The 26,479-nt window shown below is 45.1% G+C and overlaps 1 protein-coding gene and 1 long non-coding RNA gene across 6 annotated transcripts in view; one reads left to right on the top strand and one right to left on the bottom strand.

The window, feature by feature from the left end:
* Window positions 1–808: 808 nt before the first annotated feature.
* Window positions 809–26,479, top strand: part of LOC123332742 — a 31,247-nt gene continuing 5,576 nt past the window's right edge. The window contains exons 1-2 of one of the 2 annotated variants that reach the window (XR_006549730.2): window positions 809–928; window positions 1,539–2,183. This is a non-coding gene — a long non-coding RNA (uncharacterized LOC123332742). Of the gene's footprint in view, window positions 929–1,538; window positions 3,163–26,479 lie in introns of those variants that run through there. The other variant, XR_006549731.2, reaches the window with a different exon arrangement.
* Window positions 17,921–26,479, bottom strand: part of SAP30 (Sin3A associated protein 30) — a 105,030-nt gene continuing 96,471 nt past the window's right edge. For all 4 annotated transcript variants that reach the window (XR_003108096.2, XR_003108097.2, XR_003108099.2 and 1 more), the window contains one exon: window positions 17,921–18,038. The gene's annotated coding sequence lies outside the window, so the exon portion shown is untranslated. The remainder of the gene's footprint in view (window positions 18,039–26,479) is intronic.

Below are 26,479 nucleotides of genomic sequence, written 5' to 3'. Positions count from 1 at the left end.
AGCCTCTAACATGCATTCCTAGAGGCTGATTGAGGTCATGGGAAATTCAGGAGTGGGATCTTGAAGCTTTGGGCACTATACAAGTTGTAGTGCTTTTCTACCACTTCCTCCAAAAAATCCAGGATAGTGGACGTTCTCAGACTCTCTTGCTCAACTCAGGAGCCCAGCATCCATCACATATATTCCTCAGTGTCACTTATTGTGCCCCACCACACCAGCATTGAGATTGAAACTCTAATTCACTGGATTAGTTTCTGCTCTCCCACTAATATCCAACATGAGCCCAGAGCTCTCCCCTCAAGACTAAAGAGGCCTGGGGAAGGGATTCACATGGTTCCTAACTTCCAAGGGCTGCCTAAGTTTTTTCTCCACTTGCCAGGGCTAGAGTTTAGAGTTGGCCCAGTGAGCAGAAGGGACCACCCACCCCTAAGCTGGGGGAGGAGGACTGAGTGTGGGGCCTTGGAAACGCATGCATCAAGTTTTGGTAGTGAAACCCTGGGAGCCCCATCTCCCAAATATTGTTATTTGTGTGTGTCCATCTCCCAGCACTTGTTTGGTGGTTGCCTCCTGGGGTCCTGGGCTCCCCTTGGATCCAGAGAGAGGCAGTCTGGTGACTCTAGAGAAAATGCTTTAGATTCTGGATTTGAGGTATTGTGGAAGTTATGATGAGCCAGAAGGCAGGGAAGGGGTGTGTGCAGGCCTGTGGCAGGAGATGGTTGTGATTTGAGAGTTGCTTAGGGAAGCGATTTTTTCCTGTTTCCTTTCCTACAGAGACAATCCCAGCCCAGAGCCTCTCCATCCTCTATTCACTTTCTCCATTCCATTTTTCTTTACTCTCCAGATGCTGAGCCTGGGAAAGGAGCATTCTGGCGCAGGAGCCCACATCCTTCTTTTTAGGGCAGTCAGCGGCACAGAGGAGTGATTCCAGGTGGGCATTAAGAACAAATTGTTTTAAAGAGCCCCTGAAGCCGTACTCATCCCTGTTAAGCCCTCTTTTCCCTTCGGGCATGAAGAGGAATTTCTGGAGCAGTTCCTGAATTTCTGCTTAATCTAAGAGCTCTGGACCCTCATTTCCTCTGGAACACTATTCCAAATCTGGAGGCAGCTAAATGAGTGGTCCTTTAACAGGACTTTTAAAACCCTACAGGGTACGTGAATTCATTTTACAGTCATGGGGGAGTGAGAAAGAGGGAGTGACTATAGTGAGTTCCTAATTGCCAACTAGTAACTAGCCCCCCTACCCTGCGATTTTGTTTAGTAAACAGTGATGTATTATCTGACTCTGGTGAGAACAAGACTGATAGACAAGTACAAACCAAGTTAGGGAGCCGGAATGCACACGTGGATTTCTCCTCTGTCATCCTCTGCCATCATTTCCACCCCTACTTGTGGCGGGTTGGCCACATTCAACTTTAGGAACACCAAATCCAAGAGGTTAAACAGAGACTGGGATTAGGTCGCCAGTTTGAGTTGAACTTGGTTTTTCTTCCTCCGACCAGAATGCCCTAACCCGGAAGTGAAATCTCCTCTCCTTCCAGGGACTCAGTCTGGAAACAGTAAAAATCAAGGCATTCGAGATGGAAATGAAAAGGACCAGAAACTGTAGGAAGAGAAAGGAAAGGGGAAGTAATTGTGCACAACATTCGAAGAGCTTTCGGAACTCTGCCTGAGTTACCAACAACCGAAGCTAAAGCTTGTTTGTCTCCACTTGGCTCGGTTTCTCCACACGGTTTCTAGAGCGCACTTCCCTAGCTCAGTATTTCCGGGGTTCTTAGCGTAGGACGGGCACTTGCAAGCGGGGCTGCTCTCCTTCAGGGCTCTCTCTAGTCACCGGCGGTGGTACAGGAGGGGCACCGCGCCCGCCGCCTCAGGGGAGATTCTGGGCTGTTCACCGTTCTGGAATACTCGGACCAGTGATATTATTACCGTTTTTCATGACCAAGGTGATTTCTTAAGCCAAAACCAAAAAGAAACGGCTCCAAATGAGAACACTAGAGCAGCGGGCTGTGCGCGCTGGCTGAGTGGGGATGGCGCCGGCGACAACGCACCCAGCTGCTGCCTTGGCTCCCTGCCGGCCGACAGGCGCTCGGCAGTGGGCATCGAGGCGCGGAGGGTGCAATGGTGCCGGCCTGGAAAGCATAACGTGAAACGACCTCCAGCTTCCTCCCAGCGGCAGGTTTAAGGTAAGTCTCTCCTTTCCTAAGGATGATATCCCTCCCCCAAAGCCTTCAAGGGTTCAGACAGTTCCAGGACTCTTGTAATATTAGGAACGTCGCGATGATCCCGCTTGAGCTCTTTGCCAGCGGCTGAGTGGCAAGCGCCTTAATGCATTTCGGGGCCAGGCACGCCTGGGCTGAGTCCTGGCTTCTGGACTTGATTTGAGCCAGCATCTTGGCCTCGTGAAGTTTGTTTTTACGTTTGAAAAACTGGGACCTATGCCCAATAAGGGTTTGAAAGTGCCGCTTCTAGCCCTGGTGAGCCTTATCGCTGTGTATTTGTCTTGGGGGAAATCCCGTCATTTTTTTTCCCTAGAAACGCGGGATGTGATGGAACTCCCATCCCCTCTTTCCATTAAGTGTGACTTCCTAGGCGACCCCCTGCCTCCCCTAACCGCCGATTCTGGGGTCTCCAAGTCCATCCCTTCCGTCTCACAAGCGATTTGTTCCGAAATTTGCATTCTCCCACCCAGTGGGCGAGACCTGACCCTTGCATTCTTGAGACTGTGTTCCAGTCTGTCCCTAACCCTCTCGCTGCACGTCTCAGAAGCCAACATTAGACGGCCCCACATTAGACGGTCCAAGAGGACCAGAACCTACGCAAAAACCCTGACTCCTGATGCCAGTGGAGCAAGGTCTCCTATTCACCTGCCAAACGAGCCAGGCCCCACATGCATGACTAGGGGGCTTGGGAGTGGAAATGATGCAGTGGCTAGCTGGTCACAGGGACCCAGGGGCGACAACAACTGGCCCGTGGAAGAACCCAGGGATTTGGGTCCTAGGGAGCCGCCTAGGCTTGGGGTCCTTAGCCCCTCCCCCTGCCTTCACCCACGCAGAGAAGGGTTCAAGATTGGGCCCCTCTTACCGCGTGCTGCTTCCAAAGGAATCCTGCATTGTGCGTCAGGCTCTTTTTAAAATTTTTTCACTAAGGAAATTAAACATCTTGCATATATTTCCATAATGGTCAGGCCCTAATTACGCCCAGGAGGGTGCTGGGACCATGGAAGACGCTTGCAATTATACATAAAAAGAAAAAAAAAAAGTTTAGTTTGGACCGTTGTGGAGTGTCCAGAACCGATAGGTTGGCCACTCAAATGGGGGCGCCTGAATCCATTCCAAAAAGGGAGCCTCTGTGTCACCTTGCAGTTGAAAGCTTGAGAGGCAATAGGTCAGTGAGATGGAGCTGCCTCTCTTGGACTCCTTCCTGGGCCCATATTTGGCCCGCCCCACATTCAACTGGGACCCAGTAAAAATCTCTTAAGTTTGCAGACTTGGAAAGAGAGGAAGGTTGCCAGGCAACAGAATTTCAGAAACATGCTCTCGGTCACGTGAGATTTACTGCAGATCAGGAAGTTATCTAACTGCCAAAAATCTTCTGACTCCAGAACTCCAAATGTTGACTGTTTCTCACACCTCACCACCAGGGTCCAGGGTCTGCTTCCTTGGGGGTTATCCAGATTGCCTATTCCTTTTCGGCTTCAATCTACCCCCACCTGCCCAGTTGCATTTGGAGATGATTTCCTTTTCTCCATTCTGGAGACCATGTGGCTCCCATACTTACCTGGGCTGGCTCTTCCCCCACCCACCCTCTGTAAGGGGAATTCCAGATCTCTTGAGGAGCGAAAGCCGGGTTGAGGAAGGGTCAGAAAAAGGAAGCGGAGCTCAAGTCCAGGCATGAAATATTATATTCTTCTCTGGACCCTTTGATTCATTCCAGAAAAAAGTGCAACAGAAGAAGTAATTTTAATGTGCCCCCTCCCTTTTTTCTACTAACGCACTAATACCCAGTTCTGAGCCAGGTTCACGGCCAGAAAACTGGCCTTCTGTGGCCTTGGATCCCTGAAAGAGCTGCTAAAGATCTGAGCATACAGTAGGAGCTGGAACAATAGATCATGGTTGACAGACGGATGCTCCGAAGGAAAAGGAGCAATTGTTTGAGAGCAACTGTAAATAAAGGTGGGCATGTGTGTAGCCTGTGCCTATCCAGTTAACTTCAAGCTCATAAATGAGATCGCCTCAGGTAGATCAGCTCCTACTTTGAACACAGCACCCAAATACAAGGGGGCCCACTCCAGCTGACCCACTGAACGGACAGCGCATCAGTGTGATTTCTCCTGACAGCGCACCTCTCCTGACCCGCGAGTCTCTAGGTAACCTGAGCCAGCCCGACCGAGTTCACCCTCAGGTCAGATTCACCCCAGACAACCAAGACCTTCCTGGAAGCCAAAGTGCATAAATGCCGTGCCTCGTGTGCCTGGTGAAATTCACCCTAACTAATGGGGCACTCGGGCCGTGCTTGAGTACTTGCGATGACAGGTGGGGCAGGAATGCTGCAGCAGCGCCCTGGTCTTCCACTTCAGATCCCCCTTCTCTGAGTAGACGCTAACGTGCTTGAGAACTGGGGCTTGATCATGATCAACTGGAGAGGCTATAGTGTCACCCACCTGGATGTTACCATCGGCTAAGATAGTTTACTGCTCTCTTTTGGCTCTAACCTTCGCCTTGAGTATTTGTAATTAACCACAGACGCCTACAGGAGAAGGCAATGGCAACCCGCTCCAGTGTTCTTGCCTGGAGAATCCCAGGGACGGGGGAGCCTGGTGGGCTGCCGTCTATGGGGTCGCACAGAGTCGGACACGACTGAAGGGACTAAGCAGCAGCAGCAGCAGCAACAGGCGCCTACACAGTCCGCACACCCGGAAGTACTTGCAGAGACCCGGAAGTGGTGGGAGCTCTGATGCAGCTGCTCTTGTTGGCCAGCCCTCTCCGCTCCGCCCACTCTCGAGGTACTGGGATTATTGAAGTCACTTCCAGGACTGCTCTGCCTCTGGGTCGCGGTGGGTGGCGGCCTGGCCCTCCCTATTGCTAGGAAGAGCCCTAGCGGATTCAGGGCTCCTAGAAGGTTACTGCACAGGTAGAGGGAGATAGAGGGAGGCAATGGGAAGGAGGACTTGACAGTGGGCACATGAGGGCCCATTTGGTAACTCCTAACTGGGTGTTAGGAGTTAGATGAATGAGTGACGCCTAGCTCCTAACTGCCGTCGGTAGGACACCTTGGATCCAGCCTGGCTGGTGTCCACAACGGGAGAGCCCCGGGGCCGAGGGCGTCGGGGCAGCGACTCCATTTACGTGGCCAACCTGCCGGGGGCCTGTGGCCCGGCCTCGCCGTTTCCCTGTTTGTGGGTTCAGGCGCAGTTGGAGAAAGAATAATGTCTCTACTTTCAGGAAAAACATCAAAGACCGGGTCTGCGCAATATGGAACACATATGGAAGGGCTCGGAAGGCCGGGCCTGCCAAAACACGTTTCGCAGGATTTTCCTCCTTTTTTTTTTTGTCCATCCCTGCCACACCCCCACTCTAGTCTACTTTTTTTTTTTTTTTCTTCCCCAAATGGGAGGGAGCCACGGCTTGGGTTCCCCGGGAGTTGGGCTTTCGCTTGAGGTGGCTGCGGAAGATCCACAAGGACTTTGGGAAGGTGACTTTCACCCAGAAGGGACTGTAGAAACTGCAGGGCCATGACTCCGCCAGGAGCCAGAGCAGAAGTGCCAGGTCGCTTTTAGCTTTTTACCTGGAAAAAGCAGGTGAGTTTCCTGCTGGTAAGCAGTCCCTTAATGTCAAGTCACACCAGCTGAGTCCCAGGCCTGCCTTAGTGCATGGCTCCTGAGATAAGGGCAATTCAATACTTGAGTATTGAAGCGAAGGGCGGGCAGGAGCCTGCACACCTGGCTCCATTTTACTTTTTTATTTCTGTCTTGAGCGACTTCACTCTCACTTTTCACTTTCATGCATTGGAGAAGGAAATGGCAACCCACTCCAGTGTTCTTGCCTGAAGAATCCCAGGGACGGGGAAGCCTGGTGGGCTGCCGTCTATGGGGTCACACAGAGTCAGACACTACTAAAGTGACTTAGCAGCGGCAGCAGCAAACAAGATTTGGGGCTTCCTAGGTGGCTAAGTCGGAGAAGGTAATGGCACCCCACTCCAGTACTCTTGCCTGAAAAATCCCATGGACGGAGGAGCCTGGTAGGCTGCAGTCCATGGGATTTGCTAAGAGTCAGACACAATTAAGCGACTTCACTTTCACTTTCATGCATTGGAGAAGGAAATGGCAACCCACTCCAGTGTTCTTGCCCTGAGAATCCCAGGGACAGGGGCGCCTGGTGGGCTGCTGTCTATGGGGTCGCACAGAGTCCGACAGGACTGAAAGTGACTTAGCAGCCGCAGCAGGTGGCTCAGTGGTGGAGAATCCGCCTCCAACGCAGGAGACGCTGGTTCGATCCCTGGGTAGTGAAGATCCCCTGGAGAAAGAAATGGCACCCACTCCAGATTCTTCCTGGAAAATCCCGTGGGCAGAGGCGCCTGGCAGGCTGCAGTCCATGGGGTCACGAAAGACTCACACACGACTTAGGGACTAAACAACAACAAACAAGATTTATTTAACACATGCAAAGCTCCTCTTCCTCAACAGCTATTTTAACATTATTATTACTACTGGACAATAGTAACTATCACAGCTTTTTCAGTTACCTTGCGGAGAGAGGCATGGGACAATTGGCCCAAAGTTCAGGCCGTTTGCTTCAGGAATTTCTCAAGATAAAATCTCAGCATGTAAGGGGTCATTAAAATGATCTAGTTTCGGCTTCTGAATTTCCCTGAAAATGAGCTGAGACCTAACAAGATAGCTACTTGCCCAGGGCACATACTAGGATGGAACTGGGGAACATGCTCTCTTTGACCTAACTGTCCCTCAGTTGAAGGACAAGCTGGGTAATTTCTTCTCTCTTCGCTGTTGCTGCCGCCAAGTCACTTCAGTCGTGTCCGACTCTGTTCGATCCCATAGACGGAAGCCCACCAGGCTCCCCCTTCCCTGGGATTCTCCAGGCAAGAATACTGGAGTGGGTTGCCATTCCCTGCTCCAATGCATGAAAGTGAAAAGTGAAGTCGCTCAGCTGTATCCAACTCCTAGCGACCCCATGGACTGCAGCCTACCAGGCTCCTCCGCCCATGGGATTTTCCAGGCAAGAGTACTGGAGTGGGGTGCCATTGCCTTCTCTGCTCTCTTCGCTTACTTCCCATTAAATGGATTCCTATGATCGCTTCTGAAAAATGTTTTCGGAATATTCCTCAGCGAATTTACATGTGGAGTTGGTATTTAAGGCAGGGGTAAATTCTTGGGGCTCCCATTTAAAAGCAGATCCATGCTGTCACCGGCACATGCAGCTTTTTCTAATGCATTATTGATGATGGTGGGGAAGGGAACGTGTCACACATGGAGCGTTAAACATGAATCTTACTGAATCTTCCAGTACCTGATGACTTATAATTTGCCCACACCCAGACCAGTGGGCAAATTATCTGACTAGTAGTTAGAAAATCTGGACTTTCCACCTGGCTTTGCCATCAACCTGCTGCATGTCTGGACCAGTTTCTCTGGAGCTATTTGCACATACTTTAAATTTTATTATATAAACATATTTTAATCTTTATTTACTTATATGTGTGTGCTATATATTTGTGTATATACATATGCATGTATATATGTCATTCATTAAAAAAAATTTTAATGGAGTATAATTTCTTTACAATGTTGTGTTTCTGCTGTACAACAATGCATATTTCATTTTTAATCTTGGTAATCTGTTACTACATAAATCATTTGTTTTTATGTTGTCTGATGCTACTGTGTGTATCAACATACAGTGAGTCCGTTACTCATAGCAGATGGAGGAGCAGCAGAACCAACTACAGCACCCTGCTTATTCTTGTATTAAGTACTCAATGAGTGTTAAACTTGCAAAGTGCTTTAGTGTTGCTTCTGCCCTCTTCTTGCAGATGAGCATAGGAGCCCAGAGAGCTGATTTCTCCAGGTTGCACAGCTGGAGAGCCCAGGATTGCTTCTTGCTCTGTGCCACATTCCTTTGTGAAAATTTTTACAAAGACAGGTCTCTAAGAGCCAACCATCTGCACTCCTCACCCCATTTTCTCATTCAGAACAGCAATACCTGAACCAGAATATAATAGTCTTGGCTTCAGGAGTACAAAATTAAATCAAAACTCAAAGTCAGCACTTTGTCACCTGTGTTCTTTTAAAGATATCAACTCTGTTGTGTGAATTTTGAGCCCACGAGGACCTTTGGGACAAGGTTATAGTTCCTCTAATGACACAGTGACAAGTCTCACTTGTTTTAGTGTTGAACTCAGTGTAAGAGACTTAGAAATCCATGATCAAATACAAAAGCAACATAATAATTAACAAATGTATAAAGTAAATCAATGTTAAGAAGTGATCCTTCTCCCTCACACACAGACTCCCAGATTATCAACAGTAGGGGCAGGTGGAAGAGCTAACAAAGGAGTTATTCACTATTAATGATAAGATGGTAAAGCTGCTCTTGCTTGCTTTGGGGAAGCACCTTCTAGATGTGAGATATGATGTGGGGGACTGTCTGCCATGTTGGAAATTAAGTCTGGGCGCTTTCTCCTGTTTCGATTGACCTTGATGAGCCTGGCTGGAATCCAGGGGTATGTAGTGCAACAAGCAGTTTCTCTGCACTGAAGCAGTCTCTGCCTCTATCACCTGCAGGCTGGGAGACCTTGACAACTTGGAGGCTGAAAGAACCCCACACAGCACTAGGGCTGAGGGGTGTCCCTCAGCAAAGACCTTACATCTGTGGGGATGGGCTGCCAGCCCAGAAAACTACTCCTGGCTGTTGTCCTGGAGCAAAGATACTCACCTTCCATGTTTGAGTCTGGCTGATTATGTAAGGTGTTCATTGCAACTCTAGCTAGAGCTCTCCAGCCCCTCCTTGTAAACCTCATCCTCAGGGTCCTGTTCTAGAACTTTTTCTCTGCTGATATGAAAATCTCTCCCTGGGCAGTAGTCAGTCTAATCTAATCTCAGGAGTATCCCTGAGGTTGTTATAAGAACTAAATGAGAAAATCTAATAGTAAGCACTAGATGCATGTTAGCAGTTATTATCATCACTGTTATTATTTTTAGTCATTCCGTGGTCACAGGTGATGTTGATGGCAGATTTTCCTATAATTCAAGCCTTTTCTAGGAGCGCTAGACTTGAATATCCAACCCTGTACAGGAGGGCATTTCCATATCCTAAGTAGATGTACTTAGATTTTTTAAATTCACCATTCTCAAGATGGAATATAGTTGTAGTCCCTTTTGCAACTCATCGTCTGGTCTAGTCTCTGTGAATGGCACTGATAACAGTCAGGGGCTAGGCCAGTAACCTGGCAACCATCGCCAGTTCCTCCAATTATCTTTCAAATCTGCTTCTTCACCTATCCCCATCTCCTGCCTTAGTAATGACAGGTACTGACCGTGCCTGCAGCATTCCATCATTTCTCCTCCCGCCAGTGTGCACTTCAGTTTGTCCTCGAAGCAACCAGAGTCATCATTATATAATGTAATGTGATCATATCATTTCCCTACTGTAAATCTTTCGTTCACTTCCCACAAACTTTCAAGAAAATGTAAACGTGAGCATTTGATGCTCCTTACATAACATCTGTTTTCTCGCCACTTTCCCTTCTCACACGTGGGAGCCTGGCTCTGCTGAACGGCGATGGACACCAGTGGTTTTCTGCCTTCCTGTCTCCCCATGTGCTGTCTCCCTAGGCTGTGCACACCTCCCCCCTCCCCCACAAGGTAGAAGTGTGTCATTCTATTGGTCCTTCAGGATTCAGCCTGGGTGTCTTCTCTTTTAGGAAGTCTTCACTAAGCCTCAGGCTGATTACGGAGTTTATATTCTACAGGATTGTAATTTCTCTCTCTTCCGCCAAGTGTGCGTTCCCAAGGGCAGTAGAACAAGTCTTTAATCTTCATGGCCATAGTGCTTTACTGGTGTATAGAAGGTGTCCATCACATATTTGCTGAATATGAGAATGGCCTGGAACTAGAATAAGTATATTTGGTTTTATAGCTGCTTTTATTCTGATTCGAAGCCATTCTCACTTTCAGTAAATATGTGATAGACACCAACACATTTTTCCCAAGCTGTAGGTTTTTCACCTGTAAAATGGGGACTAATGATGCCCCCTAATGTTGTGAGGATTAATGGAAAGTGAATGTAAAAGTCTGCTATAAAGTGTATAGCACGGTACCTGAGTCATTATAATAAATGCAAACCCACATTTCCATACATGCACGTAATGTGTGCATGTTATATGCATCCATGTGTCTTTTGGTGCACCTGCATGCTTACTTGGAAAAACAGCTTCCAAAACCTTCACTGGTCTTGATCCCCCCTGAACAGACCTGCTGAAATAGGTGGGTAGATAATTTTGATAAGCAGTCCAGGTTTAATAGCAGTGCTGTCCAGTTACCAGTCCTATGAATTCATCACATCCATACACACAAATTCAAACAGTGCAAATTTATAGGGCACTGAACAGGTATTAGAATTCATTACAGCTTTTATTACGGCTGTTACCGCTTTTTCTACTAAAGCCTTTATGTTGAAAGCACTTCCCAGCCGGGCTTTTGCTTTATTTTCACATCAGTTACTGAACATGTGGTTTCCCCAGTTTGCATGCCAAGGGGTCCGTTCGACAGCCCTCCCTTTTCCAGTGCTCAGCTGGGTGGGTAGCAGAGCCTGTCGTCTTTCCGTTCCCGGAGGTCGATGGAGGAAGTTTGTGTAGAATAGGTAATCGGTAAAATCCGGCAGAACCCATGAAGGCGTAAATCGCCCGGTGCTTGTTTATAATGCTTTGAGTTGCCACCATTATGTCTGCGCTTCGGGCCTGCCCTAATTGTGGAATCTGCTCTTCTAACGTCAGTAGCAGGGGAAATTCTTGGTCTTTCGTTTCCCAGGAGGGTAATTGCCTCTCCTTCCGCAGCGCGATTTGCCAGCTGCCCGGCTGCCCCGGGGCTTTGAAGTGGGAGGCGCTCCGGGGCGCCTTGCCTCCTGGGTGCCCGCAGCCCCTCGCCCACCTCCTCGACCTCCTGCCTCCCGTTCTGCTCTGAGAAGCCAGGTGGCGCCAGCCCGCAAGCCCTGCCGGAGTGGAGGGCGCGGACTTGGAAGGAAGGCAGGCTGGGCTGGCACTCCCTCCCCTGCGCACCCCTGGAGGGATACGAGGTGTCCTGTGTGCCAAATGAAGCTTGGGGAATGGAAGTAATTAAAGCCATGAGGTTTCTGGCTTTTCACGGTGTTTTCGGTGGGTTTTGATTTGGGGAAGGAGGGCGAGGAGTGGGGCAGGCCTGTTTCAATCTCGCAGTATCCTGTGTCCGCCTGTCTGTGCTGCAGATGACGCGCGCACGCGCGCGGGTAGGGTCGAAGACCTGGTGTCCTGAGCCAGGCATAACTGTGCTGAGTGACAAAGCCCTGAATGCAGGTCCTAAAGAGGCAGACCCAACCCAGCTGTGGAAGGAGGGCTTTGAGCTTCCCTCACAGGACAGCTGAGGGTCTGGCTCTATTAGGGAAGGCACACGTTTCAACTTTCAAACCCCATTCTTTATCCTTGAAGTGTTTCCAGTCTGTGAACTACTGTCATTTAACAGGGAGAAGAGAGAAACTCCATTATGCGATTATATAGATTTACTTGATTTAAACCAAACTTCACTGAACAGAAATGTTTGTTGAAACTTAGAAAATAACCACTTATCTGCTAATGAGAATTTAGCCATCTACACGTGCTGCTGTTTCAAATCATCGCCAAATTTTAAGATGAATCCATTAAAAGTAATTTTTTGGTATTTATTGGAAAACTAGGAACACAGAATTGGTATTATGGCCTGTAGCAATTTTAGAACTGTAACAGAAACGACAGTAACACATATGCAAACACACAGAGCTCCCAGCAGTGCGGGTCATGACGACGGTGTGCTACTAATGCTGCCTGTTCTCGATGCTGGTGGTGTGTTTGTTACGCTGTGGACTTCAGAACAGTGTTTTTCATACTGCAGGTTGCTATCCATTCATAACTCATGAAATGAGTAATGTGAAATTTGACTGGCAGTTTTAAAGTGGCATAGAAAAGTTTTCCCCATGTGTGTGTATACATGTATACTGAGTCACAATGCAAAATATATTTCTTGTCATGGATTACATTTAAAAGTGAACATGATAGTGGTAGAGAAATCCAAGGGCCCCATCCGTGTTATGCTCTTGGAGTTTGGGGTGCAAAGTTGGGGCTCCTGCTGCTCTGTGGTGAGCTAGAGGGTATGTGCCCTCTTGCAGACCTGACACTAAGCATGATCCTCAGAGAAAATGAGATCGGGAGATGAAGATTCAGTTTTTCAAATCTCAGCACTGTGGGTTTTTTCCTGGTTATAAAAGTAATACATGATAAGAGATCATGTCAGACCTCAGGCCCCAGGAAAAAGATTGGCACAGAAGAGTGAGATGGACCCCCAGGCCTCAAGGGGAAGGTGGCAATGGGAAGATGGGGATATAGCAGAAGCCTGCTTATTCAGTCTGGGTTTGGAGGGGAGGGTATCTTATCTTAGCAGGGGAAGGTAGAATAGTTTTAAACCAATTCCCAAGCTCGGGAACTGACCCTGAGGATGAGGAATGCTTCTGTCCCTGATCTTCCTCTCTGCACCAGTGTCTAAGAGGAGCAGACAGTACCCTGATTAAACCGTATGTACTAAAGGGCAGGTCTTGTGTGTTAAGAGTGACTCTCCTGTTTCCTGGTATAGGAGCCTGCCCTGTATGACACCAGGCATATCAACCAAGGTTCTCTTTTTCCACTCCAGATACTTGGATTGGTTATCTGAGCCAGACACACATTGGATGTGGCCTTCCTTCTCTGTCTTCCTTGCATTCATGCTGGTCATGATTTTAACCCTATCTCATGTGGTCAGCCAGAGGGAAAGAGGACATAGGCTTAGACTTTGGGGTAATGGACTCTAGCCCAGGCTCTATCTGAGCCTGACCGGGACCTCTGCTGAGGTATATGCTGTGTTCACCACTGCTAATCTAGTGGGCCTTGTTTCCACTTTCTATTGCTCCAGAAATGCCTAATTTCCAACTGCAGGGGTTCTCAAACTTCAGGATGCAGCAGAATCAGCTGGAGGGCATTTTTAGGCTACAGATTACTGGGCTCCACTCCCGCTTTGATGCACCAGGCCTGGGGTGCATTTCTAACAAGTTGCCAAGTGAAGCTGATGCTGCTGGCCCAGGACCAGACCTTGAGAACCAGTGGTCTGTAGACTCTTGGGAAGGGGGTTGGGGGAGAAGGTGACTGGCAGAGCAAGATGAAAGCCCTCCTGAGATCTTGTCCTTACCACCTTAATTCCATGAACCCTGCTCCACCCCCCGACCCCAAGCCAGTCCCCTAACACTCAAGGCTACTGGGGGGATCAGATCTGGAGGAGGGTGACTCAGTAACACTGGCTCTGAGTGGTGTATCTGGGGACTCTCCATCTTGAGAGGACTCCGGAGGGTTCCAGACATCTTCCTCTTGGCAGGCCACTAAGAATGTGGATGACTGTCCCTGGAGGAGGGCCTTGCCCATGCCTGTGGAACTCCTTGTGCTGGGGACCCAGGGTACATGGACTAGAATTCCCAGGACATCTGCAGCAAGAGGCAGGATGCAGGGCAGGTTCTGATAATGAAATGCATTCACATGGCATTTGAAAGGCAGACAAGAGGAAAATACTTGTCTTTCCTCAGCTGTGGGGGTGCCTAGGAGGGCTCTGAAAGGTGGGTGTTTGGGCAGTGGCCCCATCCCATTGCCAACTGCCTGTTTCCCAGCCTAGAGGGTGTGGGGGTTCTCACGGTGGCTGTTCCTCCAGCCCTTCTATGTCTATGCTACTTAAGAGACTGTATTTTTTATTTCCAGCCTGAGGCTAAACAACTAGTTACTTGAGCAAGTTGGCCTGGCTCAGTGTGAACTGGTTGCTAGATGGACGATGCGGATCCCAGCCACAGTGGGGCTGCTTCCTCTGTCTACCTTGCTGCCTAAGCCCCACCCTAACACCCTGAACCTGCAGATAGTATTCTGGAGCTGATTCTCTGGCTCAGCAATTCTTCCTGAGCACAGGCAAGACTGAATCTGTCACTTATTAATTTTTTCCGGAAGGACTTGGTTGCTCTGCTACCGTCCCACTGCTCTTGGGCACAGCGCCCCTCCCTGCAGGGGGAGACCTCCCCACTGTGCCATGCTCTGGTGTGACCGTGAACTGGCTCCTGCCAGTGAAGTGGGAGTGGAACTGACTGCCCTTGACTTTAGTCCCTCTGACTGCAGGTCAGCCATGATGCAGATAGAGGCGGCTCCCCAGCCAGGGCCCCAAAATGATGCTGCTGCTGCAGGAACCCAGGAGGGACATGGTGCTAACACTCTCAAAAAATATTAATTCTCTAGTAGTTAATTGAGTTCTGTGAAGTAATTGGGATTTTAGAGGCCTCATGGGTTGTACCTCTCACCCCAGCTAAGGTTTGGTCCAAAAGAGCCAGTGGTTCTTCCAGACACACCCATGGGCTAGGTCAGGAAAGGGTGCAGGGAGTTACTCCAAAGGCAGTCCTGTTACCTGAAAACTTTGGGGTGGGGAAATAGAGGTTTCCAAAGGGATTTCATGGCTGTAGAATTATATCACTCTCAGTATCTGAAAGGATTCACCAGAAATAGAAATATAAGGAGAGGCTATAAACACGTTAATTCTTGTCTCATTTTCATTCTTGCATATTTGAAGGCCTAGGGAGACCATTCAAGTGACGGATCAAGGCATTAAATAAAATTTTAAGCAACGGTAATCCTATCCAATAGAGTTTCAGCTCCTTACTAGGTGAACTGTGGCCAGAACATTAACAGGGTGGACTCTCTGCCAAGACATCCCTGGCTCCTCGTTAACTGAGGTCTGTGGCTCCCAGAACAGTGCTCTGCCCTGCCTGCCGCCTCGGGAAACTGGGTTGTTTTGAAACCCAGTGCTCTTAATGAAGCAGTTCCTGGCCCTGAAATGTGCGGAAAAATATCTAAAAGTGCGACGAAAGACTGGTCTGTTGAAAAGCTAATGACCTTTCCAGGGTTGATTTTTAAATAATAGATTTGTTTTATTTGACACTTTGGTAAATGATTTAATAAAATATAACAAGGTCAGAGAAATTGCTCAGTGCATTTCATGTCCTGAAGCCTGGAATATCTGAACCCTGTGCTCTCAAACGAGCATCATTATTAGTGAAAATTTTGTTGTAAAATTTTGCATGGACCGTTTTGGAGTGTCAGACTTCTAGGCGCTATCACAGAGTTGGCAAGGTTCAAGAGATCTTTTTTTACTGACTTAATAACATTTTTCTTTATTGTCTCCATAATCACCTGCTTTATGAACTGTGGCTAGAGCAGATGTTGCAACTGGTAATTTTCTTAGAACCCAAATGCATTTATATTTTTCCATCTTTTGATTTTCATCATTTCTGGGAATTGTTAGTAGATGGAAAAAAAGAGAATACATTATAAACAATTCAAAACACTAAAAACAAAATTCCTTGGACCTTTTACAGATACCACACATGCAAATAAATGTGGCTTTGCATTCCAATGACATTTGAGTGGGGATTACATTTTCCTCATTAACCTCTTTCTTAACCAAACAGTATTGTTTTTCAAGTCTGTTTTATTGAAATCAAGTTTGACATTTTAAATTAATTCACATTGACTCAGTTCAAGTGAAGAGGCAGAATGTCTTCTTTTGATCCCAGTCATTTGTGCAGTCCTGGTTGAACTGTGCAAAGTAGGAATGCCTCCTGGTTTAGGATGAAATTGGGAGGTTGATTGTATTGCTTGCAAAACCAAAACATTAGGGTACTAAGTATGTTTTTTTCTCATCCTACTAAGGAGAGAGGTAGAAAAAGCCATCGTGGATGCACACCTCAGATCTGAGGTGCTTATTTTCTGAAAGAGAAAGTGTTAGTTGCTCAGTCATGTCTGACTCTTTTCGACCCCATGGACTATAGCCTACCAGGCTCTTCTCTCCATGGAATTCTCCAGGCAAGAATACTGGATTGGGGTGCCATTTCCACCTCCAGGGGATTTCCCAACCCAGGGATTGAATCCAGGTCTCCTGCATTGCAGGCAGATTCTTTATCATCTGAGCCACTGATGGCAAGCTATTTGTAAGATGAATATACTTAACTTCTAATTGAAGAAGCACCCAATCTGTCTTCCTTTGGTCATAACCAGTGATTTCTCTGCTAATAAGTGGACTTAATTTGAAACAGTGGGAGTCTTCTCTTTTCTCCAGGAAAAGTCAACAGAGTTGTTTAGAAAGACTGCACAATTTTGGTAGGAACAGAAATCTAACGAAGTTTTATTTAAACTTGTATAAACACTTAGGCATGTATCTGCAATTCTTGCCCTGACATAGAACAAAGGTATACATCATTTTCAGTGTTGCTATTTGGCAGTAAATGGTGAAATATTTTGGAGTAGGAAATCACAACCCGCTCCAGTACTCTTCGCCTGGAAAATTCCATGGACAGAGGAGCCTGGTAGGTTACGGTTCATGAGGTCAAAAAGAGTTGGGCGCAACTGAGTGAGCACGCACACACGGTGAAATATTTGTAGGTATTTAGGTATTCTAAGTAAAATGAGAGAGGTTAAAGTAAGTCCGGGTCTGAGACACGCACCAATTTTAGGAAACCTCGTAGCAGTTGTCTTCGCTCTGCTGTTTGTACTCTCTTGTTTGTCAGGGTTTCTTTTTCATTGCTCCATCTTCTCATGCATTGTTTTTAGCTCCTATAATCCTAGCTCAAGATGGCATGAGTTAGAGTTGGAAAGAAAAGCAACACTAGTTTTCTTAGTGTCCACAGTTTCAGAACACACCCTTTCATGCTATTTGACACTGTTTTGTACGTGTGTGCTTTCTCTAGTGGAAAATACATTATTGAGAGTTTGTCAGATGATACCGTATTGCAAAATGTTTGCAAAACTGAATTGTTGACAAAATGCATGTGATTCTGAAAGGGCCTGGTTGATTGAAAGCAGTTGATTTCAGCATGAGAATACTGCTCATTCTTTTCTGCTGTTTTTCTCTTTTGGATTTTACAAAGCATACCCCTGGACTTCTGCTGTCCACAGATAGCAGTTTCTACACTGGTAACTTAGAACAGATTAGAGCTAAGGTTTCAGAACTCTCTATGCCTTCTACTCCTGGAGTGAGCATTCAGGAGAATTGCTCTCCTACGATCAACTCTGGAATCAATCTCCTATGACCAATTCACAGGAAGCTGAATTCCCCTGCATGCCCGCAGTGCATGCAGGGGAATTCACCACCTACTGAGTGGCCTAATCATGAGAAGGTAGTCCTAGCATGTGCTGTGCCCTCAGTAGGTCCTTTGAGAAGATGCTCATTCAGAACTGATTTGCTGTTCACGCCTTAGCACCCAACCTGGCTGACACTTAGCCTATGTCTGAGAATGAAACTCGAATCAGTTCTGCCACTAATTATAATAGAAACAAGGCAATTCCATCATGAAAGCACAATAGCCTCATGAAAAATTGCATTTGAATACTTGGGGATAATAATTGGGATGTTTAAAAAAAAATTTTAAGCCCCAAAAAGTAGTGTATGTGATATATGGTGAGAGAGAATTCTTCAAAAGTATAATGTATTTTACATCTCAGTTGTCTTTTGGCTAACACAGAATTAGCATCCTGAAAATCGACCAAAGAAGGAGAAAAAATATTGCTATATTTTTTCATTTTCAATACACTTTGTCAAATTACTCTCTTAATTAATAAGGAAAACCATCCATAGTAATGTAGTTCATCTTTATTTGGAATTTCAGAAAAGTTACTGTCCTCAGCTGTCTTCTGAACTTTTCAAAGAACTTTTTTGCTGTTGAGCTTCGTCTTGTTTAAAGATGTTAGAGCTGCATTGAAATTAATATCAACAATCAGAAAGTAATATCACAGTTCTGGTTGTCATTATCCTGTTTAGACATGCTAGAACTGGATTGCCTGTGTTAGCTTAATGGGTTAGAGAAAAGAAGCGTTAAGATTCATCGCGATGGGGGCTTCAACTACCCTGGCATTGCCAGATGCCTCATTTTCTAAACTCAGAACAGCTGATAAATTCATAATTCACCTTAATTATTGTTCTCAGCCATATCTGGCTGTTAGAATTACCCCATAATTTTTTTTAATGGGTAGGGTAGGCTCTACCCATTCTAATTAAAGCAGAATCTCTAGGAGTGGGGCCCCAGACATTGTTTTTTAAATGTCCCTGCCCCCAAGTGCGGAGAAGGCAGCAGCAACCCACTCCAGTACTCTTGCCTGGAAAATCCCATGGACGGAGGAGGCTGGTAGGCTGTAGTCCATAGGGTCACTAAGAGTTGGACATGACTGAGCGACTTGACTTTCACTTTTCACTTTCATGCATTGGAGAAGGAAATGGCAACCCACTCCATTGTTCTTGCCTGGAGAATCCCAGGGATGGGGGAGCCTGGTGGGCTTCCGTCTATGGGGTCGCACAGAGTCAGACATGACTGGAGCAACTTAGCAGTCCCCAAGTGATTCCAGTGTGCAGCAAGGTTGAGAATCACTAACCCACATGATAATTTCATCTTTCAGAAGGGAGAGGATTAACACTCTGCTTCTAATTCTGGCCAACTCAGAGGCCCTGCATGGAAAATCAGAAGTGACAGGAATCCTGGAAGAGGGCCACCTGGCCATCAGAAAATTCCAGAGGGATGTGGTCACTGCCAGACACACTCAGTTAGTTTGAGTTTTAAAATATCTCAGGAAATTATAAAAGCTTGACTTTGACCCTTTAGTCTCCCCTGGTCTGAGAGTCCAAAAAGAAGCAGGGGAGAGTCCTCAGAATGAAATTCTGATGCTACAATTGTGAATGATCCAAAGCAAGGGCTGGGGCCAAGGGGAAGAAGAGAAGAAAAGGGAAGGGGGCAGCCAAAAAGATTTACTATTTTTGTGTAGGAAGCTGGCTGCTGAGATCAGATATGTTTTTCAATAGTGTATATAAATGTGAAATATGATCTGAGAAACAAGCATGGATACAAAAAATCTGTCAAGAACATGTGAGAAAAGAGTCAGAAAGACTAAATCCAGAAGGAGTCCACCATTCCTGATGATGAAGAGGGTCATTTGACAAAAAGCAACTTCAGGAGCCACACAGGGCTGGATGGCATTTCAGCCATGTTATGTCAGCAGGAAAGGCACAGGGTGACCACACCCTCAAACTGTTTCACACTTTAGAAAGGATGGGACAGAGTTTGGTTAAAAGGGGTTGAAGAATAAGATCACTTGAGAGCAAATGCTTGCTGACCTAAATAAGTTCAAACACTTGTCTGGAAATAACAAACTGGAATATTAATATAATTTTCAGATGAAATTGCTTTAATCTTTAAAAATAAGAATGTAAGATGAGCCTGAGGACTGTTCCACATTTTTTTAAGAAGAAAGTAGAAAACACCTTTGAAGTATACACTCAAAGACCTGCTGATTCTTCAGTTCAGTAATTCTAGGACGTACTTTAAAATGCAATTTGAATACATGACTTGCCACATTAAATCATACCAATGATGTAGTTAATAGAGCAGAGACAAGGAATTATAACCTTTTAAATAATCGAATTCAAATTCAGAAGTTCAATAAAGAGAATTTTATAAAAGCTGAAAACCCTCTTGGAATAGTTAAATAATACATTATAACTGACCACCCCAAAACTCTGTGGCTTATAACACTATTAATTTGCTCACAATTCTGTTTTCCTGGGCCCAGCTGGCTAGTTTTGTCTGGTGTCCCTCAGGCAGCTTCAGTCATCTTTGGCTAGACTGAGGCTGGATATACCAGGACAGCTTCAGCCACATGTCTGGTGGTCATTGCTGGCTGCCAGCTGCACTACAGCTCTGCCTTAGGGGTGCAGGGCTCGTTTACATGTGGCAGCCTTCCCAGAGAACAAGGGCAGAAGCTGCGAGGCCAAGGCTTACAAGTCACATGCCATCACTTCTGCCTCATTCTGTTGCTCAGAGCGAGTCACAAGGCCAACCCAGACCAGGGGACAGGGAATCAGATAATACCCTTCAATGAGAGTTGTTGCAATTTGTATGTCTTATCTACCATTCTCTTCTCAGAGAAATGCTTCTACACTAATATGCACGAAATAGTTTACTTTCAGGGGATCCACAGACCCTTGCAATCCATGTTAAGGGTCTTTATTCTAACCATTGGCCTATTTAAACAAGGAAATTAAAGTCCAAAGACACTAAGGACTGTTTGTATAGGACACGAGCATTGCAGAGTGGGCTGTCACATAAGTTTCATAACTCCCAAGCCTGTGCTATTTTCATTCTGCCCAGTTGATAATCACCTCATTATTATCGGAAGGGAATTTTAGTGATTTCAGAAGTCAACTTTGACTCCCAAATCTGGACAACAATTGAAATGTATACAGTAGAATGTAAGTATTGCATATTTGATCTCATATTGTACATGTACATCCAGGGAGGAAAATTGACTGGCTAAAATAGATGTGGGGATTGAATCTGCCTCCAATGCAGGAGACCTGGGTTTGATCTCTGGGTCCGGAAGATCTCCTGGAGAAGGAAATGGCAATCCACTCCAGTATTCTTGCTTGGAGAATTCCATGGACAGAGGAGCCTAGTGGGCTACAGTCCATGGGGTCACAAAGAGTCAGACATGACTGAGCAACTAACACTATACCACTACGCTATTATTTTATTAATTTGTAAACTGGCATAACTTTATAAGTTATGGGCAGTTCCTTACATGTGGTTCTTTTTTTACTGACAGCTATTCTTTATGCTTCAACTTACTCATGCTGAAAAGTTGATTACACAGATAATTTGAGATTAGCAAGATTCTTTTCACTTTTACACCATCTATTTAAAAATGCACTCATTAACAAAAACAGCACATTTTCAGTTATATTGATATTTACCAGGCACTGTTACCATTCAAGTTTTTGTTTTTTCCTCATAAAGACAATTAAAGGGAAGTTGATGTTGTTTAGTTTAAATTACTGCCTTTTGTTGTTGCCAGTGGATGACTTCATGTGAAAACTGCAGATTTTACTTAAAATTTATATTAACCATTAGTATTTTATTCATTATTTTATTTTTTGGTAAATTTGGCAGGTGGATCTGGTCCAGATGGATGGAGAGAAATGAATTAGTTTTGAAACATCTAATTTTCAGAAATTATTGGCTCATGAAGTTATGGGGTTTTTTTTAAAAAAGCTTTTTATCATAAAATATTCAAGCATGAAGAGAAATAGTAAAAAGTACAATGGACACCCATGATCCCATACCTTTAATCCATAATTGTCATTATTTTGCCATCTTTGCTTCATCTGTGTTCTGTTGTTATTAGGCCATTTTAAAGTCAGTCACCCCCAAGCACTTCAGCATACATCCCCCAGAAATGAGAACATCCCCTTACATAATCCACTTAATAAGTCAATTCCCATACCTAGTCCATATTCAAATTGTAACCTGGGCTTTATAGAATTTTTTTTCCAATTTAGAATCCAATCAAAGAGCACATGTTGCAGTTGGTCTGTCTTCAGTTTCTTTTTATCCAAAATAGCACACACACACACCACTTTCCCATGCTCCTGACTTTTAGAAGAGGCTACGCCAGTTGTCTTTTAGAATGCCCTAATTCTGAGCTGTTTGGATTCTTTCTTCATGTGGTTTAACACATTCCTTCATGTTCAATATGTCCTGTAGAGTCTCTATGAGGCTCAGGTTACACATTTGAAGAATGCTCCACATATGCGGGCATGTGCCGCATCGTGCGTGACGCCAGCTGGGTACTAAGCCTGGCCGCCACGCTATTACTGATGTCCGGTTTGACCCCTGAGTTAAGGTGATGATAGTCCCATCTCTCTCCATTTGTAAGGTGGGTTTTCTCTTTGTCAATTAGCAAATCATCAGTGGAGCCATGAAAATATCCAGTTCCCTAAAGTTAGTCTTTTTTTACAGCATACCTCACTGTACTTTCTATTTTAATAAAGAATTATATTTGGTTTTTCAACACTTTCATTGAGTTGGTATATTCACTTAAAATTATGAAAACAAATCAATGTCTGCATTAAGCCAGTAGGTAATTATTCATTCTCTCCCTCCTGTCTTTGTCATTCTTGGCACCATTCTGGCTTTCAGTGTTCATGCATACCTGGGCTAGTACATTGGCCACCATTTGGTTCCCGGAGCTGAGTGTTGTAGTTTCCTCATCCACTCTTGGTATTTTATGGTTGCTCCATACCTGTGTTCAGACCTAGAGCAATGTAAACTGCTGTAGACCTGAATGACATATTGTCCTGAGTAATGAAATGAGATCCAGGCAGGACCCAGTGACCAAGAAGGTGGGCTTTCCTGAAGGTATACGATGGCTGCTGGACTCTGACCATCAGTGAATTGAGCCACACACTGGATTTGAAATGGAGGTCCCTCAAAGTGACTTCTTTCTTTTTTTTTTTAACAAGGTCAAAAGACATGAATGAAAGCATAGCAGTAACCAAACATGGGTGTATGAAGCCTAATTAGGAATAGAAAATGATTTCTAAAATCTGTGTCTGTTCATTCTCTTTCTTCATTTGTTTTTGTTTCACTCTCATCTGTGATCCATTTGCCTTTCGTCATCTTCTACCATGGCTTCTGCAAGAATATCCATCTTGAAATGTCCAGCACGGCTCGCACCCACTTCAAACATTGTTTAAAATCTCATTTATTATTTTGTACTGCGGTCTCACTTAAAAGCCAGGTTACTGAAACTGCAGAGCACATACCTTTAATTCCCAGGGTTAGAAGGAGAAAGAGAGAGCGTGGGAGGAGGTGATGAGCTAAAACTGTGAGACGTTCCACAACAGACATGCCAGGAAAATAAGAAAAGTCAGAAGCCTTACAGGCAACTAAAATCTCTAGATGCAAGGAAACTGGGAACTGCTCAAACCTGGGCTCAGTAGAGTATAGAAATGTGATGAAGACCAGGACTGGTATTTTTTTTTTCCCCCAACAAGAGGTTAGTTACTTAAGGACCACATTCCCAGGATTAGAAGGATTTGCCTGAATAGCCAAGGGAACACTTATCTGCAGTTGAACTAGTGAAATGAAGATGCGGATTCTGTGCAAGCTGCCTGTTACAGGAGACTATATTTAGAACTTGAAATTGGCACTGGGAATAATCATATTAGATTGATATGAGCAGATGAAAGCTATATTAAGTAGGAATTATGTTTTGCTAATTAGCTTAAATTTTCAGATACTAAAATCCAGGTGTTTGGGGGAGCCACTAGGGTTTAGCATTTCCTCTAAAGAAAAACAAACACAAGACCATGTGGGGGACATCTCAGGCCAAGAACTTAATCATATTCATTCAGCTTGGTTCCTTCCTTCATGCCCAAATAGAAAACAGGGACCTGCAGTAGAAAACTGGGCTTCCCTGGTGGCTCAGTAACAAAGAATCCACCTGCAATGCGGGAGATGTGGGTTCAGTCCCTGGGTTGGGAAGATCCCCTGGAGAAGGAAATGGCAACCCACTCCAACATTCTTGCCTGGGAAATCCCATGGACAGAGGAACCTAGTGGGCTATAGTCCATGGGGTTGCAGAGAGTCAGAGACGACTTAGCGACTAAGCAAGAAATATATAACATTGCATTAGTTCTCAGGGGTACAGTAGAATGATTCAATATTTGTATATATTGCAAAATGCAATATATTGCAGGATAAGTTCAGTTAACATCCATCAACATACACAGTTACAATTTTTAAAAATTTAACTATAGTTGATTTATAATATCGTGTTAATTCCAGGTATACAACTTCAGCTTCTTTTCCATTATACATTATAAGATACTGAATACAATTCCTTGTGCTGTACAGTAGGACCTTGTTTATCCATTCTGTATATAATAGTTTGCATCTGCTAACTCCAAACTCCCAGGTCATCCCCCTCCTCTCTCCTTGGCAACCACAAGTCTGTTCTTTGTGTCTTGTTGAGTCTGTCTCTGTTTCACAGATACATTGATTTGTGTCATATTTTAGATTCCACATATAAGTGATATCACATGGTATTTGTCTTTCTCCTGTTGAGCTACTTAGTATGACAATCTCTAGGTCCATGTATGTTACTGCAAATGACATTTCATTCTTTTTTATCACTGAACAATATTCTATTGAATATTGGTCAAGAATATTGGTCTTCAATGACCAATTCATTGAATATTGCTCAAGAAAAGCTATGAAAAACATAGACAGCATATTAAAAAGCAAACATTACTTTGCTGACAAAGGTCTGTCTAGTCAAAGCTATGGTTTTTTCAATAGTCATGTATGGATGTGAGAGCTGGACTATAAAGAACACTGAGCACCAAAGAACTGATGCTTTTGAACTGGTGTTGGAGAAGCCTCTTGAGAGTCCCTTGGACTGCAAGATCAAACCAGTCAATCTTTAAGGAAATCAGTCCTGAATATTCATTGGAAGGACTGATGCTGAAGCTGAAACTCCAATACTTTGGCCACCTGATGCAAAGAACTGACTTATTGAAAAACACCCTAATGCTGGGAAAGATTGAAGGCAGGAGGAGAAGGGGACAACAGAGGATGAGATGGTTGAATGGCATCACTGACTCAATGGACATGAATTTGAGCAAGCTCCGGGAGTTGGTGATGGACAGGGAAGCCTGGAGTGCTGCAGTCCATGGGGCCGCAAAGAGTTGGACACGACTGAGCAGCTGAACTGAACTGGGAACTGAATATTCCATTATATGTGTGTGTGTGTGTGTGTGTGTATTTGAATTATAGCTTTGTCTGGATATATGCCCAGGAGTGGGATTGCTGGATCATATAGTTTTAGGTTCTTGAGGACCTCCCTACTGTTCTCCATAGTGGCTGTACCAGTTTTCATTCCTACCAACAGTGCAGAGGGTTCCTTTTTACCCACTCCCTTGAGCGACTTCACTTTCACTTTCCAGCATTTATTGTTTGTAGACTTTTTAGTGATGGCTGTTCTGACCAGTGTGAGGTGGTACCTCATTGTGATTTTAATTTGCTTCTTTCTAATAATGAGCTATGTTGAGCTTCTTTTCATGTGCCTATTGACCAACTATATGTCTGCAATTAAATAATACTCAGATTAATATCATTTTCTTGTAAGGAAAAAAGACAAAGCAAAAGATGCATTTCCATCAAGATGAAAAATGTTGGCTATACCTCCCCACAAACAAGAACACAAACAGGCAACCATCTAAGAGAAAATACATAAGAGTTGAATTGATAAAATTTTTTAAATTTATAAAATAAAAATTTTAAAGTCACTGACAGCACCGGATAGAGTCACAGGTGAAGGAAGCCCAGCCACATTATTCTGGAGCTTCCATGCAGGAGTCCTTGCCTGCAGAGTCCCTGCAGCAAGACACTCTTTACCTGTGGGTCCTTGCTATGTGTGGTTTGCAGCAGTTTCCGAGAGATGGCCTCCTCAGCCCAAGAACTGGGGAGCCTGAGAGGGGACTCAGAACTCTCACTCCTCTGGGAGAACCTCTGCAATACAATTATTTTCATTTGTGGGTCACCCACCCTGCAGGTTTGGGGTTGAATTATATTGCACAAGTGCCCCTCCTACCATTTCACTGTGGCCTTTTTTGTGTTTGGATGTAGAATCTTGGTTTTGGTAGGCTCCAGGCTTTTCTGTTTATGGTTGTTCAGTAGCTAGTTGTGATTTTGGTGCTTTTGTGAGGGCATGTGAGCTCAAGTCCTACTTCACCATCTTTTCTCTACCTCCATTCTAAAACTAACATAATGTTGTATGTCAGTTATATCTGGGGAAAAAATTTAAAAATCAACTTTACTTTCTAATTTATGTATTTGGCTGCCTCACCTGCTGGGCAGGACATTAATTCCTGGCTGACAGGAGTGGGTTTCTCTCCTTTGGCATCTGAATACCCTTCATCTGGCACAGTGCCTGGCACAAAATACATACTCAACTGAACATGTGTGCATGGTTGATAGATGATTTAATGAACTAGTTCAGTCCAGTTCAGTTCAGTCACTCAGTCGTGTCCGACTCGGCAACCCCATGAATCGCAGCACGCCAGGCTTCCCTGTCCATCACCAACTCCCAGAGTCCACCCCAAACCCATGTCCATCGAGTCGGTGATGCCATCCAGCCATCTCATCCTCAGGAAAAGACCCAGCATCAGGGTCTTTTCAAGTGAGTCAGCTCTTCTCATCAGGTGGCTAAAGTATTGGAGTTTCAGCTTCAACATCAGTCCTTCCAATGAACACCCAGGACTGATCTCCTTTAGGATGGACTGGTGAACTAGTTAAATAGTGGC

The sequence above is a fragment of the Bubalus bubalis genome, chromosome 3 (genome assembly GCF_019923935.1).
Source record: "Bubalus bubalis isolate 160015118507 breed Murrah chromosome 3, NDDB_SH_1, whole genome shotgun sequence".
Lineage (NCBI taxonomy): Eukaryota > Metazoa > Chordata > Mammalia > Artiodactyla > Bovidae > Bubalus > Bubalus bubalis.
The sequence above is the reverse complement of the archived record's forward strand: the minus strand, read 5'-3'. Positions and strand labels throughout refer to the sequence as shown.